This window comes from Schistocerca nitens, chromosome 12 (genome assembly GCF_023898315.1).
Source record: "Schistocerca nitens isolate TAMUIC-IGC-003100 chromosome 12, iqSchNite1.1, whole genome shotgun sequence".
Lineage (NCBI taxonomy): Eukaryota > Metazoa > Arthropoda > Insecta > Orthoptera > Acrididae > Schistocerca > Schistocerca nitens.
Genome location: NC_064625.1, coordinates 190,638,104 through 190,653,244, shown reverse-complemented (window position 1 = coordinate 190,653,244; position 15,141 = coordinate 190,638,104).

Sequence of the window (15,141 nt, the reverse complement as noted above, 5' to 3'; positions counted from 1 at the left end):
TCACAGCGACCTGCAGAGAATTGATGAATGGTGCAGGCTCTGGCAGGTGACCCTGAACGTAAATAAATGTAACATATTGCACATACATAGGGAAAGAAATACACTACTGTACAGCTGTACCAGTCATGTCAAAGAGCTGGAGACAGCGTCTGCCGTAAAATATCAAGAGTCTCCTATAGTGCTGTTCCCCCTAGGCTATAGGACCTTCCGAAGGTACACAAGGAAGGGGTTGCTTTCCGTCCTGTAGTGGGTAATATCGGCGCTCCGACATTTCGTGTAGCCAAGCACCTTGCTTCCCTGTTGAGTCCACAAGTAGGTCGGTGTGAACATCATATCAGGAACTCAGCTCATTCCTTACGTCTTTTGGAGGGACTGCGGTTGAATGACTGTGATATTTCAGTGAGTTAAGGTGTCGTCTCTCCCTCCACTCGTGTTCCTGTGTCTGATTCGTTGCGGGTAAGTGAGGTTAGGTTTGGTGCCGAATTAACTAATCTCTTCCGGCGTTCTATGATCAGTATTACGAACAGACAATGGGGTTCCGATGGGTAGTCTGTTGTGTCCTGTGATCGCAAATTTGTTTATGGAAGACTTCGAGGAACGTGCAATGGAATCGGCGCCTTGAAACCCACCTGTTTCTTCAGATATGTCGATGATACCTTTGTTGTTTGGCCTCATGGTAGGGGGAATTTGATAGCCTTTCTAGAACATCTGAACTCCATCTACCCATCCTGACTGCCTTCCCTTTCTTGACGTTTTGGTTAGGAGGAAGAATGATGGATCATTGGGACATGCAGTCTAGAGGAAACGTACTCACGCCGACTTGTATTTGCAGGCTAATAGTCGTCACCGTCCAGCTCAGCGTGAAGGGGCGCTTCGTACCTTGGTTCACAGCCCACATGTCATTTCCGACAGCGAGATTTTGCCAGCTGAGCTGTCCCATCTTGAAGCTACGTTTCGTCAAAATGGTTATAGCGAAAGACAGACTGAACATGCGTTGCGCTATCGACCAACTGTGCATCGCGTGATTGATGATTATTCTGAGTCGACACCTAAGTCTACTGCCTTTTTGCTTTACGTAGGAAGCACTTCCAACAAGATCGGTCGTATTTTACAGAAATACGGTATGAAATGTATTTTCCGACCTCCATCTAAAATGAGAGTGGTTTTGGCTTTCGTTAAGAATGATCTTGATTTGCGTAAGGCGGGTGTATACCGCATTCCTTGTAGCTGTGGCATGGCGTATACTGGCCAAACTATCAGGACCGTGGAGGACCGACGTACTGAGCACACACGATTACAGCAGCCAAGTAGATCTGCTATTGCCGAACATTGCTTGGATACTGGTCACCCTATGTTATACAACAACGCCGACATATTGGCATGCACGTCCAGATATTGGGACGGTGTTATTAAGGAGGCAGTTGAGATTAAATTAGCGAGTAACCTTGTAAATAGGGCTGGAGGTTTTCGTTTAAACTCTGTTTGGAACCCTCCTCTCTCCCTTGTCAAAAAACAGAGAGACAGAGTCCATCTTACGTCACCTGCTAGTCTCACTATCGATATCTCTGACTTTGGTTATCTTTGGTGGCACTAGTGTTCATGTGTGTGTGTGTGTGTGTGTGTGTGTGTGTGTTATCTTTCCTGCATTAGTCCGAGAACCGGGGTTTTAAATTTGCCTGTACAGAGCCTGTCCGTTGGAGTTTACCTTGAAAATGGCGGGGTGTGCTCCAGCGGAAATATCGGCGGTCGCTGTTAATACTAGCTGGTTGAATTCCCGTAAGTTTTTTGAAAATGTGACGGTGTTATCCTAACGCATTACGTTCCTCCACGGCAGACTGTCAATGCACTGTATTACTGTTCGTTTATGGAGCATCACCTGCGACCAGCTTTGCGAAAGAAGCGGCGACACTTTCTGCGCAACCCACCCATCATTTTGCACGACAATGCGCGGGCGCATACAACGCAAGCTGTGGCTGCTCTGTTCGGTCGATGGGACTGGGAAGTACTGTACCATCCACCGTACTCTTCGGGTTTAAGTTCTCGTGACTTTGAATTGATTCCGAAGACGAAGGAACCACTTCGTGGCATTCGCTTCAGAACTGTTCCAGAGATAGGACAGGCAGTAGACCGCTCCATTCGCACCGTCAACAGAACAGGCTCTGCTAACGGTATACTACGCCTTCCACATCGCTGGCAACGGGTCCTACACAACGAGGATGACTACACTGAAGGACTGTAACAGGTCCAAACATGTAACTCTCTTGTATCGATTGCCACCATTTAAGTTCCAACCCTCGTATAAAGCTCTATAACCAGCAGCATATATACAACGTGCAGCCAATATTTTTATAGGTGGGCATGTGGATTTTTTTCCGTCGATATAACGATAACTTTTACCGATATCTCTTAGGCCGATAATGATACTTTTTTAAATATCAATATATCGGTTTTCCGATATTTTTAAAATCATCAAAATGGTTCAAATGGCTCTGAGCACTATGGGACATCTGAGGTCATCAGTCCCCTAGAACTTAGAACTGCTGAAAGCTAACTAACCTAAGGGCATCACACACATCCATGCCCGAGGCAGGATTCGAACCAGCGACCGCAGCGGTCGCGCGGTTTCAGAATGTAGCGCCTAGAACCGCTCGGCCACTCCGGCCGGCCAAAATCATCGATAGTGCAAGTGTACAGAATGAGATTTTCACTCCGCACCGCAGTGTGTGCTGATATGAAACTTCCTGGCAGATTAAAAGTGTGTGCTGGACCGAAACTGGAACTCGGGACCTTTGCCTTCCGCGAAAGACAAAGGTCCAGAGTTCGAGTCTCAGTCTGTAATACAGTTTTAATCTGCCAGGAAATGTCAGTGCTAGTGCAGTGTAATGGGGGAGAGTCTGGAGGGAGTGTAGTATAGTAGTGGGAGTCCGGTAAGTCGATAGTTTTTCCGACGATATAGCGGTTATTTTTCTGTTACCTCGAGGGTCAATGACAGCATTTCTTTGAATGTAGATATATCGTACTCCGGACATTTTTAAAAATATCAACAGTGCTAGTGTAGTGTAATGGTAGCAGTGCGGGCAGTGTGTAGTGTAGTAGGGGCAGTCCAGTTCGTCGACGTCTTTTTCTGTCGATATAACGAAAAGTTTGTCCGATATCTGGAAGGCTGGTGATGACATTTTCTTGTTTTTGTTGTTGTGGTCTTCAGTCCTGAGACTGGTTTGATGCAGCTCTCCATGCTACTCTATCGTGTGCAAGCTTCTTCATCTCCCAGTACCTACTGCAACGTACATCGTTCTGAATCTGCTTAGTGTATTCATCTGCCGGCCGAAGTGGCCGTGCGGTTCTGGGCACTGCAGTCTGGAACCGCGAGACCGCTACAGTCGCAGGTTCGAATCCTGCCTAGGGCATGGATGTGTGTGATGTCCTTAGGTTAGTTAGGTTTAACTAGTTCTAAGTTCTAGGGGACTAATGACCCCAGAAGTTGAGTCCCATAGTGCTCAGAGCCATTTGAACCATTTTTGTATTCGTCTCTTGGTCTCCCTCTACGATTTCTACCCTCCACGCTGTCCTCCAGTACTAAACTGGTGATCCCTTGATGCCTCAGAACATGTCCTACCAACCGATCCCTTCTCCTAGTTAAGTTGTGCCACAAACTTCTCTTCTCCCCAATCCTAATCAATACCTCCTCATTATTTACGTGATCTACCCACCTAATCTTCAGCATTCTTCTGTAGCACCACTTTTAGAAAGCTTCTATTCTCTTCTTGTCCAAACTATTTATCGTCCATGTTCTACTTCCATACATGGCTACACTCCATACAAATACTTTCAGAAACGAATTCCTGACACTTAAATCTATACTCGATGTTAACAAATTTTTTTCTTCAGAAACGCTTTCCTTGCCATTGCCAGTCTACATTTTATATCCTCTCTACTTCGACCATCATCAGTTATTTTGCTCCCCAAATAGCAAAACTACTTTAAGTGTCTCATTTCCTAGTCTAATTCCCTCAGCATCATGCGACCTTATTCGACTACATTCCATTATCCTCGTTTTGCTTTTGTTGATGTTCATTTTATATCCTCCTTTCAAGACACTTTCCATTCCGTTCAACTGCTCATCCAAGTCCTTTGCTGTCTGACAGAATTACAATGTCATCGGCGAACCTCAAAGTTTTTATTTCTTCTCCATGGATTTTAATTCCTACTCCGAATGTTTCTTTTGTTTCGTTTACTACTCGCTCAATATACAGATTGAGTAACATCGGCGATAGGCTACAACCCTGCCTCACTCCCTTCCCAACCACTGCTTCCCTTTCATGCCCCTCAACTGCCATCTGGTTTCTGTACAAATTGTAAATAGCCTTTCTCTCCCTGTAGTTTACCCCTGCCACCTTTAGAGGCATCAAGGGATCACCAATTTATAGTACTGGAGGGAAGCGCGGGGATAAAAATCGTAGAGGGAGACCAAGAGACGAATACAAAAGTGGTTCAAATGGCTCTGAGCACTATGGGACTCAACTTCTGCGGTCATTAGTCCCCTAGAACTTAGAACTAGTTAAACCTAACTAACCTAAGGACATCACACACATCCATGCCCTAGGCAGGATTCGAACCTGCGACTGCGAATTTGAAAGAGAGTATTCCAGTGAACATTGTCAAAAGCTTTCTCTAAATTTACAAATGCTAGAAACGTAAGTTTGCCGTTCCTTAATCTAGTTTCTACGATACGTCGTAGGGTCAGTATTGCCTCACGTGTTCCGATATTTCTATGGAATCCAAACTGATCTTCCCCGAGGTCGTCTTCTACCAGCTTTTCCAGTCGTCTGTAAAGAATTCGCGTTCGTATTTTGCAGCCGTGACTTATTAAACTCATAGTTCGGTAATTTTCACACCTATCAACACCTGCTTTCTTTGGGATTGGAATTATTATATTCTTCTTGAAGTCTGAGGGTATTTCGCCTGTCTCATACATCTTGCTCACCAGATGGTAGAGTTTTGTCAGGACTGGCTCTCCCAAGGCTGTCAGTAGTTCTAATAGAATGTTGTCTACTCCCGGGGCCTTGTTTCGACTCAGGTCTTTCAGTGCTCTGTCAAACTTTTCTCCCATTTCATCTTCATCTACATCCTCTTCCATTTCCATACTATGGTCCTCAAGTACATCGCCCTTGTATAGACCCTCTATATACTCCTTCTACCGTTCTGCTTTGCGTTCTTTGCTTAGAACTGGGTTTTCTTAAATATCTATATACTGTATTTCCAATGTTTTTAAAAATGTGGAGAGTGCTGGTGTAGTGTAGTGGGAGAGTGTAGGTGGTGTGTGGTGTAGCAGGGTGAGTGTAGGCGGAGTGTTGGAGGGGGGGTGCAGCAGCAGTGGCGGGGCCGTGTGGCTGTCCAGATGGCCTCGCCGAGATGGCGGGCCGCCGCCGCCGCCTCGGCGTGTAAATCAGTGCCAATTAACGCGTTCATTAGGGCGCAGCGCAGCAGACCAGCCTGCCCTGGCGGGGCAATTAAGACGCTGCGGCGTGGCGTGGGCGGACAGCGCGACTACACGCGGCGCGCGCTGCTCCGTCACGTCAACGCCGCCACACACCCACGCCACGTGTGTGGTGGGTGGATCCCTGGCCGGCCGGCTCACACTGTGGTACTGCCCAGCCACCCCCGCAGTCCCGGAGCTACGTCTCGTTTCTGTCGGCACCAGCGATATCAGCGCCCCAAGCGGCCAGCAAGCGACACTTGTGAATACGTTATCGGTAGTGTAGATGCGACGGATTTTTTTTTTTTTTTACGTGCGTGCTTGCGATACACCAATTGCGAGGTATTATACGTTTCTGCTGCAATGCAATTTCTTTTATAATTTTTGTTCACCTACCTCTTTACAGCGGTAGATCTTCACACGTCAAACTCCTGACTGCAGCTACTTACAAGATGACAGAAAAGCAGTGTTGAGGAAACTGTAACCTCATAGCTTCCCGCCAGACGCCGCTATAAGTAAAATTTCTGAAATTTTTCGATGTTCTTTAAAGAAATGATTCGGAAAGGGGATGTCACTCGTACTTTAAACATGAAGTTCAAATTTAAACCTTCAATAGATCTTTATTGCCGTTAAGCATGATCATCAGCCCACATTTACGAAAATTTCTGAAGATTCTGCTCACAGTTATCACCTTACCTAAAACAGCCAGAACTTTTTTTTTTTTTTTTGTCATCAGTCTACTGACTGGTTTGATGCGGCCATCAACGAATTCCTTTCCTGTGCTAACCTCTTCATCTCAGAGTAGCACTTGCAACCTACGTCCTCAGTTATTTGCTTGACGTATTCCAATCTCTGTCTTCCTCTTTCGTCTATAGCACCACATCTCAAATGCTTCGATTCTCTTCTGTTCCGGTTTTCCCACAGTCCATGTTTCACTACCATTCAATGCTGTACTCCAGACGTACATCTTCAGAAATTTCTTCCTCAAATTAAGGCCGGTATTTGATATTAGTAGACTTCTCTTGGCCAGAAATGCCTTTTTTGCCATAGCGAGTCTGCTTTTGATGTCCTCCTTGCTCCGTCCGTCATTGGTTATTTTACTGCCTAGGTAGCAGAATTCCTTAACTTCATTGACTTCGTGACCATCAATCCTGATGTTAAGTTTCTCGCCGTTCTCATGTCTACTACTTCTCATTACCTTCGTCTTTCTCCGATTTACTCTCAAACCATACTGTGTACTCATTAGACTGTTCATTCCGTTCAGCAGATCATTTAATTCTTCTTCACTTTCACTCAGGATAGCAATGTCATCAGCGAATCGTATCATTGATATCCTTTCACCTTGTATTTTAATTCCACTCCTGAACCTTTCTTTTATTTCCATCATTGCTTCCTCGATGTACAGATTGAAGAGTAGGGGCGAAAGGTTACAGCCTTGTCTTACACCCTTCTTAATACGAGCACTTCGTTGTTGATCGTCCACTCTTATTATTCCCTCTTGGTTGTTGTACATATTGTATATGGCCCGTCTCTCCCTATAGCTTACCCCTACTTTTTTCTGAATCTCGAACAGCTTGCACCATTTTATATTGTCGAACGCTTTTTCCAGGTCGACAAATCCTATGAAAGTGTCTTGATTTTTCTTTAGCCTTGCTTCCATTATTAGCCGTAACGTCAGAATTGCCTCTCTCGTCCCTTTACTTTTCCTAAAGCCAAACTGATCGTCACCTAGCGCATTCTCAATTTTCTTTTCCATTGTTCTGTATATTATTCTTGTAAGCAGCTTCGATGCATGAGCTGTTAAGCTGATTGTGCGATAATTCTCGCACTTGTCAGCTCTTGCCGTCTTCGGAATTGTGTGGATGATGCTTTTCCGAAAGTCAGATGGTATGTCGCCAGACTCATATATTATACACACCAACGTGAATAGTCGTTTTGTTGCCACTTCCCCCAATGATTTTAGGAATTCTGATGGAATGTTATCTATCCCTTCTGCCTTATTTAACCCTAAGTCCTCCAAAGCTCTTTTAAAATGGTTCAAATGGCTCTGAGCACTATGCGACTTAACTTCTGAGGTCATCAGTCGCCTAGAACTTAGAACTAATTAAACCTAACTAACGTAAGGACATCACACACATCCATGCCCGAGGCAGGATTCGAACCTGCGACCGTAGCGGTCGCTCGGTTCCAGACTGTAGCGCCTAGAACCGCACGGCCACTAAAGCTCTTTTAAATTCCGATTCTAATACTGGATCCCCTATCTCTTCTAAATCGACTCCTGTTTCTTCTTCTATCACATCAGACAAATCTTCACCCTCATAGAGGCTTTCAATGTATTCTTTCCACCTATCTGCTCTCTCCTCTGCATTTAACAGTGGAATTGCCGTTGCACTCTTAATGTTACCACCGTTGCTTTTAATGTCACCAAAGGTTGTTTTGACTTTCCTGTATGCTGAGTCTGGCCTTCCGACAATCATATCTTTTTCGATGTCTTCACATTTTTCCTGCAGCCATTTCGTCTTAGCTTCCCTGCACTTCCTATTTATTTCATTTCTCAGCGACTTGTATTTCTGTATTCCTGATTTTCCCGGAACATGTTTGTACTTCCTCCTTTCATCAATCAACTGAAGTATTTCTTCTGTTACCCATGGTTTCTTCGCAGCTACCTTCTTTGTACCTATGTTTTCCTTCCCAACTTCTGTGATGGCCCTTTTTAGAGATGTCCATTTCTCTTCAACTGTACTGCCTACTGCGCTATTCCTTATTGCTGTATCTATAGCGTTAGAGAACTTCAAACGTATCTCGTCATTCCTTAGTACTTCCGTATCCCACTTCTTTGCGTATTGATTCTTCCTGACTAAGGTCTTGAACTTCAGCCTACTCTTCATCACTACTATAATGTGATCTGAGTCTATATCTGCTCCTGGGTACGCCTTACAATCCAGTATCTGATTTCGGAATCTCTGTTGACTATGATGTAATCTAATTGAAATCTTCCCGTATCTCCCGGCCTTTTCCAAGGATACCTCCTCCTCTTGTGATTCTTGAACATTGTATTCGCTATTACTAGCTGAAACTTGTTACAGAACTCAATTAGTCTTTCTCCTCTTTCGTTCCTTGTCCCAAGCCCATATTCTCCTGTAACCTTTTCTTCTACTCCTTCCCCTACAACTGCATTCCAGTCGCCCATGACTATTAGATTTTCGTCCCCCTTTACATACTGCATTACCCTTTCAATATCCTCATACGCTTTCTCTATCTGTTCATCTTCAGCTTGCAACGTCGGCATGTATACCTGAATTATCGTTGTCGGTGTTGGTCTGCTGTCGATTCTGATTAGAACAACCCGGTCACTGAACTGTTCACAGTAACACACCCTCTGCCCTACCTTCCTATTCATAACGAATCCTACACCTGTTATACCATTTTCTGCTGCTGTTGATATTACCCGATACTCATCTGATCAGAAATCCTTGTCTTCCTTCCACTTCACTTCAGTGACCCCTACTATATCTAGATTGAGCCTTTGCATTTCCCTTTTCAAATTTTCCAGTTTCCCTACCACGTTCAAGCTTCTGACATTCCACGCCCCGACTCGTAGAACGTTATCCTTTCGTTGATTATTCAATCTTTTTCTCATGGTAACCTCCCCCTTGGCAGTCCCCTCCCGGAGATCCGAATGGGGGACTATTCCGGAATCTTTTGCCAATTTAGAGATCATCATGACACTTCTTCAATTACAGGCCACATGTCCTGTGGATACACGTTACGTGTCTTTAATGCAGTGGTTTCCATTGCCTTCTGCATCCTCATGTCGTTGATCATTGCTGATTCTTCCGCGTTTAGGAGCAATTTCCCACCGCTAGGACAAGAGAGTGCCCTGAACCTCTACCCGCTCCTCCGTCCTCTTTGACAAGGCCGTTGGCAGAATGAGGCTGACTTCTTATGCCGGAAGTCTTCGGCCGCCAATGTTGATTATTTATCAAAATTTAGGCAGTGGCGGGGATAGAACCCGGGACCGAAGACGTTTTGATTATGAATCAAAGACGCTACCCCTAGACCACGGGTTCTATTCCAGAACTTTTACCTTCCCAACTTCCGAAACCAATTACTTGTTACACAGTCATTGATCGGCCAATTACTTCTGCACACGATATTCAGTGGTTGTCTTTAGTAAAACTTTATGCTCGCCATAAAATACTCAGTAAGAATATACTCAGTACCGCCACGCTATATAATTCAAAGTTCACTCGCGATTTTCGTCGGAACGAATTATCACAACCCTCTAAAGTTTTCATAAACAGTTTCTGGTCACTACCAGATACCATTAACACTGGACCATAACGCAGGAGTCATCCCAAGACTTCATCTGACACATAATGGGAAAATTCACATCCCGCATAACCGCTAGTTCGCGACTCTCTACTCACTCTCCCACACTCAAAACTGTGTATCTCCTCGCTAGGCGGCCAACCGTCTGGCTTCTCATTGGCTGTCAGCACTTACGACCAATGAGAACTCGCTTCTAGCTCCTACCACTTCTCTAGGCTCATTGACGTCATCAAATTAAGTAACACAAAACTCTGTAATTAAATAAACGAAACAAAATGAACTGTAAGCTTTACTCTACACCTGGACATTTTTTATATAGTCACGAATGTTCTGGCTGTCTTATACGTAAGCATACATACTTGGACTTCCGACATTCACTAGTAGGGGAACCACTAGTGGATTCGTTCCCACGTCACAGAGTTGGAACACTTGCCAGTTCCTGTAGAGAATTACATGAATGATTTTTAATAATGCTGAACGTCCCACATACTCTCACGCACGCATTCTCATTCACACGCACTCTAACACGCAAAACACATATTTACTTTGAATTCTTGAAATTATTATTATAGAAAAGTTACAGAGGTTTTCTGAAACTAAAAACTCTCCAAATTTATATATGAACACTGAAAGTGTTATCAGATCATCGTACGTAGTCACTGAAGGTGAACTATTACATCACTGTATTTACTTCAATTCTGGACTGTCGGAAAATTACGTTTTTTTATGGAATTTTACTAACTTCCGAAATACAACTATTTTTGATCTCAGACTTTGACATATTGTTTGTTTTCACAACAGAAGGATGTACATCAAATATGACTTTCCTCAGGTTATTCCTTTATTACTTATTAATATTTTTAGTTTCGTATAATGTAAGTAGCCTGCCAGCGCTATTCCACTGCTTTCACACGCGCAGCTGCAACAGATGGTCGTGACGTCAGTCTGCAGGAGACAACTCGTCTTTTACTGACCGTATTATACTCTACCGGCTTACACTGCGGCCTACATACATTCTGAAGTAGAGCTTTTAATAGACAAATGGGCGATCGCGCACTACTTGCGACGCCACATATAATCCTCTTCGCGACGGTAGAGTCTCGTACTGTAGGATGCGAAGTATGGGATGTTCTTACGGGTGGCCAGTGTCCTGTTTCTACGACAAAAATGCACACGTGAACTAATGCGGTTCTTTATTTATATGAACTGGAAACTTTACTTACCTTGAATAGAGTCCTGTTCTTGATATAAGTGAATGATCTCCCTTCTTATCTCAAAAAAGAACCTAAACTGATAGCCGGCCGAAGTGGCCGTGCGGTTAAAGGCGCTGCAGTCTGGAACCGCAAGACCGCTACGGTCGCAGGTTCGAATCCTGCCTCGGGCATGGATGTTTGTGATGTCCTTAGGTTAGTTAGGTTTAACAAGTTCTAAGTTCTAGGGGACTAATGACCTCAGCAGTTGAGTCCCATAGTGCTCAGAGCCATTTGAACCATTTGAACCTAAACTGATACTGTTTGCTGACGATATGGGCATCATTCTTAATCCACTGAAAGAAACTCCAATAGAAAACGATGCACATCATCTCTTTGGAAAAGTTATTGATTGGTTTTCGTCGAATGGGCTTGCTCTGAACTTTGAAAAAAACACAGTACATCCAATTTTCTACTGCGAGGAAAAAGAGGTCCTTCAATAAATATAACACATCAACAGAAGTCAGTAGCCAATGTAGAGCGTACTAAATTTTTGAGTGTACATATAGATGAGAATCTTAATTGGAAAATTCATATTTTGGATCTCCTAAAGCGACTAGGTTCAGTGTCTTTCCCAATCAAAATAATTTCAATTTTGAGGGTATAGAAATTAGTAAGCTAACATACTTTCACTCTCTGATGTCATACAGGATAATATTTTGGGGTAACTCAACACTGAGGCACAAGAAAGTAATCAGAATAATGTGTGGGGCTCACAGTCGCACATCTTGTAGGCATCTCTTTAAGAGGTTGGCAATTCTTACAACAGCCTCACGGTACATTTACTCAATAATGAAATTTGTTCTGAAAGACGTGGACCAGTTTAAAAACAACAGTGACATTAATGATTATAATACCAGAAGAAAGAAGGACTTACGCTATCCTCTACTTAACATATCTTGGTCACAGAAACAGGTAAAATATGCTGCTGTAAAATTTCCCTATAAATTACCAGACGAAATAGAATGTCTGACAGACAGCAGTAACAGTTTTAAAAATAATTTGAAATCACATCTGCCTGACAACTCCTTCAATACCATATATGAATTCTTGAATAGGAAAAAATGAATCTGTAGGTATAATATATGCAATATGTGCCATTTAAGGCAATGGTGTAGGTAATAAAAATTATAAACTCAGAAAAACTGTCATTCCTGTGTGCATTTCTTATGCACTTGACACGTTTCACATCATAATGGTTACTGCGAGACTGATCAGTGCTACACTTAACTAACTAACTACCCAACTAACTGCCTTCAGGTACAAGCTCAACATTAATACTGCTCTTGCACATCATATCGGTAATCTTGCTATTACAAACTTTAACCTCACTGCTGGATCCGTTATAGACACTAATCTGAACGCTATTTACTGTCGTAGCCTCAGTGAGGACCTCCAGTCATTGGCTGCGGAGTAAATACGTGCTGTCTACATCTACATCTACATTTATACTCCGCAAGCCACCCAACGGTGTGTGGCGGAGGGCACTTTACGTGCCACTCTCGTTACCTCCCTTTCCTGTTCCAGTCGCGTACGGTTCGCTGGAAGAACGACTGCCGGAAAGCATACGTGCGCTCTCTAATCTCTCTAATTTTACATTCGTGATGTCCTCGGGAGGTATAAGTAGTGGGAAGCAGTATATTCGATACCTCATCCAGAAACGCACCCTCTCGAAACCTGGACAGCAAGCTACACCGCGATGCAGAGCGCCTCTCTTGCAGAGTCTGCTACTCGAGTTTGCTAAACATCTCCGTAACGCTATCACGGTTACCAAATAACCCTGTGACGAAACGCGCCGCTCTTCTTTGGATCTTCTCTATCTCCTCCGTCAACCCGATCTGGTACGGATCCCACACTGATGAGCAATACTCAAGTATAGGTCGAACGAGTGTTTTGTCAGCCACCTCCTTTGTTGATGGACTACATTTTCTAAGCACTCTCCCAATGAATCTCAACCTGGCACCCGCCTTACCAACAATTAATTTTATATGATCATTCCACTTCAAATCGTTCCGCATGCACACTCCCAGATATTTTACAGAAGTAACTGGTACCAGTGTTTGTTCCGCTATCATATAATCATACAATAAACGATCCTTCTTTCTATGTATTCGCAATACTTTACATTTGTCCATGTTAAGGCTCAGTCGCCACTCCCTGTACCAAGTGCCTATCCGCTGCAGATCTTCCTGAATTTCGCTGCAATTTTCTAATGCCGCAACTTCTCTGTATACTACAGCATCATCCACGAAAAGCCGCATGAAACTTCCGACACTATCTACTAAGTGATTTACATATATTGTGAAAAGCAATGGTCCCATAACACTCCCCTGTGGCACGCCATAGGTTACTTTAACGTTCGTAGACGTCTCTCCATTGATAACAACATGCTGTGTTCTGTTTGCTAAAAACTCTTCAATCCAGCCACACAACTGGTCTGATATTCCATAGGCTCTTACTTTGTTTATTAGGCTACAGTGCGGAACTGTATCGAAAGCCTTCCGGAAGTCAAGGAAAATGGCATCTACCTGGGAGCTTGTATTTAATATTTTCTGGGCCTCATGAACAAATAAAGCGAGTTGGGTCTCACACGATCGCTGTTTCCGGAATCCATGTTGATCCTACACAGTAGATTCTGGGTTTCCAGAAACGACATGATACGCGAGCAAAAAACATGTTCTAAAATTCTACAACAGGCCTATAGTTGTGCGCATCTGCTCGACGACCCTTCTTGAAAACTGGAACTAACTGTGCTCTTTTCCAATCATTTGGAACCTTCCGTTCCTCTAGAGACTTGCGGTACACGGCTGTTAGAAGGGGGGCAAGTTCTTTCGCGTACTCTGTGTAGAATCGAATTGGTATCCCGTCAGGTCCAGTGGACTTTCCTGTGTTGAGTGATTCCAGTTGCTTTTCTATTCTTTGGACACTTATTTCGATGTCAGCCATTTTTTCGTTTGTGCGAGGATTTAGAGAAGGAACTGCAGTGCGGTCTTCCTCTGTGAAACAGATTTGGAAAAAGGTGTTTAGTATTTCAGCTTTACACGTGTCATCCTCTGTTTCAATGCCAACATCATCCCGCAGTGTCTGGATATGCTGTTTCGAGCCACTTACTGATTTAACGTAAGACCGCTGTTGAGGGGACGTTGGTGGCTCGTTGCTTGTTGGTGTGTCCCCCACCTCCCTCGTGATAGGCGCGCTTGTCATCCAGCGCCTTCTGTCGATCTTCGTGCTGCGAACCGGTGTTCTGGCGACAGCTTACCACGTCACAGGTCGAGTGAGAATGCTGTTCTTGACACTGATTTGTACCATAATTTTCATAATAGGAGTCCCATTAAAATCGACAGTAGCTAACAAATTACAGTATTTATGATCATTTAGTTTCCTAAGGACCCTGGGAGCCAATGGAATTGCCACAGCGTTAACATCAGCGAAGCAAATCCCTCGGATGGGTTACTGTCCGGTCTGCCGAGCGCTGTTGGCAAGCGGGCTGCACTCCGCCCTTGTGAGGCAAACTGAGGAGCGACCTGTTTGAGAAGTAGCGGCTCACAAACGGCCGGGAGAGCGTTGTGCTGACCACGAGCGCCTAGAGTGACGCCCGTGGGTTGAGGGTGACACGGCGGCCGGTCGGTGCCGTTGGGCCCCGTGGCCTGTTCGGCCGGAGTTTAATTCAGTTTTAAGGAGACAGGAAACGCTGAATTTATTTACGATTCTCTTGTAACGTGCAGGCATCTACTGAATAATGTCGTATTCCTTTTATACTATACTATACCAACGGACCGCGACCGATTTAAAGCCTACCACCTAGCAAGTGTGGTGTCTGGCGGTGACACCACACTGATCTTTTACAAAAAGACGTCGTACAGCCACCCATCAAAGTAGAGTTTTGATCGCTATACTTTCAGCCAAATCAGTGACTGTGGAATGTAGGAAATCTATGTGGAATGTAATTCCTACGTCATTTAACGAATCAAATGAGCCACCTCTCAAATGAAAACCACACAGTCGTAATGACAAATCGTCAAAACCAACAAAACTTATAACCCTCCTACCTCTCCCGCTAATTAGGCTTTTCTGTATGACCGT